Consider the following 4,245-nt stretch of genomic DNA (forward strand, 5'->3'; position numbering starts at 1 on the left):
GCTTGAATATCATCCTTGGTGAAGCAGGACAGATTTCTTGCAAGACCAACAACTTATTCATTCAATTTCCTTCTTTCAACAACATAAATATCAGCTATACACATGGTCCTTACCAGATGGAATACACAGGAATCAGATCAACGATATCTGGAAAGAGGCATGGAGAAGCTCAATATCTTCAATCCAAACAAGGCCAGGAGCTGACTGTGGAAAAGACCATCATATGCAAGTTCAAGTGAAACTGAAGAAAATTAAAACAATTACAAGAGAGCCAAAATACAACTTTGACTACACCCTACCTGAATTTACAGACCATCTAATGAATAGATTTGATACATTGAACACCAGTGACTGAAAGCCAGATGAATTGTGGAATGACATCCACAATATCATCTATGAAGAAAGCAAAAGTCCATTAAAAAGACAGGAATGGAAGAAAAGACCAAAATGGATGTCAGAACAGAGTCTGAAACTTGCTCTTGAACAGAAAGTAGCTAAAGCAAATGGAAGAAATGACAAGAAAAAAGAGCACCAACCACTAAAGCCAGAGATGAAGAAATTGAAGATTTTTTAGCAACTTCTGTACTCTGAAATTGACCAAACATGCAGTCAAGATGTATTGATTATTACTGGTGATTGGAATGCGAAAGTAGGAAACAGAAAAAGCTTTGGTAGTTGGAAAAGATGGCCTTGGTGATAGAAATGACATGGGATTGCATGACAGATTTCTTGCAAGACCATGTTGTTAAGGTCAACTCTACTCTGAGGAGGAAGATCTTCTGCAGTTGTATTTTGAGTGCCTTCCAACCTGAGAAGCTCATCTTCCAGCATTATATTAGACAATGTTTCTAGGCTATTCATAAAGTATTCCAGTAGTATATCAGACAGTGTTTTATTGCTATTCATAAGGTTTGCACTAACCAATACTTTCAGAAGGATGGCCCCTTCCATTTTCTGAGTCTGCCTTAGTCTGGAAGCTCTGCTGAAACCTGTCCACCATGGGTGACCCTGCTGGTATTTGAAATACCTGTGACATAGCCTCCAAACTCACAGCAATATACACACCATCACAGTATGACAAAATGAAAGATGAATGGTAGCAAAGTTTCAAAGCACAGCTCAAGAAGACAAAATCAGTTATTATAAAGAAACATGCAAAGACCTGGAGGTAGAAAACAAAAAGGGAAGAACATGCTCAGCATTACTCAAGCTGAAAGAACTGAAGAAAAAAATTCAGTCTTCGAGTTGGAATAATGGAAGTTTCTATGGACAAAATATTGAATGGTGCAGGAAGCATCAAAAGATGATGGAAGGAATACACAGAGTCACTGTACAAAAAAAAAAAGAAAGAAAAGTCACTTCTCATTTATTTCAGGAGGTGGCATATGATCAATAACCAATATATAGAAGGAAGAAGTCAATGTTGCACTAATGGAATTGGCAAAAAACAAGTCTCCGGTAATTGACAAAATGCCCATTGAGAAGTTTTAATAAATGGATGCTGTGCTTACTCATCTATGCCAAGAAATTTGAAAGACCTGGCCAACTGACTGGAAGAAATCCATATTTATACTCATTCCAAAGAAAGGTGATCCAACAGAATGCATTAAGCTCACACTCAAGTAAAATTTTGCTTAAGATAATCCAAAAAAGGTTGCAGCAGTATATTGACAGGGAAATTCTAGAAATATAAGCTGGATTCAGAAGAGGACTTGAAATGAAGGATATCATAGGTGATGTCAGATGGATCTTGGCTGAAAGCAAAGAATACCAGAAAGATAGTTACCTGTGTTTTATTGACTATGCAAAAACATTCAACTATGTGGACCTTTACAAATTATTGTAACATTGCAAAGAATAATCAAATAATTGGCACCACAATGTAAAACAGCCAAGAATTAGGAAGCCTTGCTGATTTTCTCTCAACGGTTATGTGATAGATAACACAAAGAAGCTAATTATGTTGCCTTCAGTGACTTTTTCCTATATTCTCAGGATTGCACAAAATTAAAAAAGATTTTTTTATTATAACCAGCCACAAACTTTAAACTGGCATTAGTCCCCTCTGAAAAACTGCACATAAACTAGATTTGACCTCCATAGCTTAAGTCTCAATTAAGAAAACTTTTCATGTTATAAAATAAACACTGAAAATATTGAATTATTATTACTTAATTTTTCCATTTTCATTTCTAAGTTTATTATTTAAAAAATAGCTCCAGTAAATGTGCTACCAATACATAAAAATAATGATATTTTCAGATAAATATTTATTTCTGTCTATGCATACTTTGATTACTGATTAAAATAAAGCCTCCCTAGGATTTTAATTATTTTACTTAGACACCTTGTTGGAAGCTCTGGTGGCCTACTGCCTAAAGCATTTGACTGCCAACCAGAAGGCTGGTGGTTCAAACCCACCAGGCACTCCTCCGAAGGAAGATTGGGCAATCTACTTCTGTAGGGATGCCGCCTCAGAAACCCAAGGAGGGGTTGCTATGAGTCAAAACTTGACAGCAGTGAGTTTGGTTGGTTTTGGTTTAGACACCTTGTTATCATGTAAACTGCAAATGTACAATTATAAAAAGATCTGCACTCCCATACAGTTTCTGTAAAATATGGAGATACAGGAAGTTTGCTAGTTTCCCTAAAGTAGCAAAAGGTACATAAATAAGGTAGTAACACTTGTGCACTGATTTTCCTTGGAAACTCAAATTGGAGCAAGAGAGCATATCTTTTATTTTCAAACTTATTCTTTAATAGATTTTCAAATTCCCTCAATGCTTCTAAAGGATTCCCAGTAGGATGAAGTCAAAATTGTTCTACTGGCATTCTGAGCTAATCATTAAATCACACAGACACAACTAGTTGTAGCAATTAAAACTACACTTTTGGCCCTCATGTTTCACTATCATGTTTATAAAACACCACTTAATAGGGTTTAGAATAAATTTATATTTCTTCCTCTTATCTCTCTTAACTGATATAATTACCCAACTATCTGCTACACTTGTCCATTTGGAAGCCCCAAAGGTATTTTATAATTAATATGTCCAAATATGAATTAAGATTTTACCCTATCCAACCCCCCAATCCCAGTTTTATTACTATGTTCCTTGTCTCAGGAAATGGGCTCAGAAAGCAAGCAGTTTTACAAGCCATAAACAGGAAGACATCCTTGACGCTAATTCTTCTTGAGTCCCTTTGTTTAGACTATCGCCAAATTCTTTAGATTTCATCTAAAAAAGATATCTTAAATGCACATATTCTCTGTGCAACTATTTCTCACTTTCCCCATCATACCCCCAAATCTAAAATACATTCATCTCTTGCTTAAACTAATGAAATAACCTTTTAGCTGCCTTGTTTGGACCTTTTGACACACTCATTCAGACTATGCAAAGGCATTCAACTGTGTGCATTGTAACAAATTATGGATGACATAGTGAAGAATGGGAATTCCAGAACACTTAATTGTGCTCATTAGCAACCTGTTCATAGACCAAGAGACAGTAGCTCAAACAGAACAAGGGGATACTACATGGTTAAAAATTGAGAAAGGTATGCATTAGGGTTATATCCTTTCACCATACTTATGCAATCTGTATGCTAGGCAAATAACCCTAGAAACTCAATTATATGAAGAGGAATGTGGCATCAAGATTGGAGGAAAACTCCTTAACAACCTGCAATATGCAGTTGACACAACATTGCTTGCTTGTTGAAAGAGAAGAAGACTTGAACCACTTATTGATGAAGATCAAAGACTACGGCCTTCCATATGGATCACAATTCAACATAAAGAAAACAAAAATCCTCACAGACCAATAAGCAACATTATGAAAAAATGGAAGAAAGACTGAAGCTGTCAAGGATTTAATTTTATTAGGATCAACAACCAATGCCCATGGAAGCCATAACCACAAAATCAAATGATGCATTGCACTGGGAAAATCTGCTGCAAAAACAAAACAAAACAAAGACTACTCTTTGAAGTGTTAATAAGCAATGATGTCACTTTGAAGACTAAGGTGCACCTGATGTAATCCATGGTGTTTTAAGTAATCTCATATTCAAGTGAAAGCTGGACAAAGATTAAGGAAGACTGCTGAAGAATTGATGTATTTAAATTGTGATGTTGGCAAGAATGAATATACCGAAGACAGCCAGAAGTCTGTCTTGGAGGAAGTACAGGCAGAATGCTCCTGTAGAAGAGAGAATGGCCAGACATCATTTTTTGTGCTT

At 35.9% G+C, this 4,245-nt stretch overlaps 1 pseudogene; it reads right to left on the reverse strand.

Moving 5' to 3' along the window:
- Positions 1 to 3,298, reverse strand: part of LOC103208104 — an 8,659-nt pseudogene extending 5,361 nt beyond the window's left edge.
- Positions 3,299 to 4,245: the final 947 nt, after the last annotated feature.

The sequence above is a fragment of the Orycteropus afer genome, unplaced genomic scaffold (genome assembly GCF_000298275.1).
Source record: "Orycteropus afer afer isolate SDZICR_OR568_19922 unplaced genomic scaffold, OryAfe1.0 scaffold00412, whole genome shotgun sequence".
Taxonomy (NCBI): Eukaryota; Metazoa; Chordata; class Mammalia; order Tubulidentata; family Orycteropodidae; genus Orycteropus; species Orycteropus afer.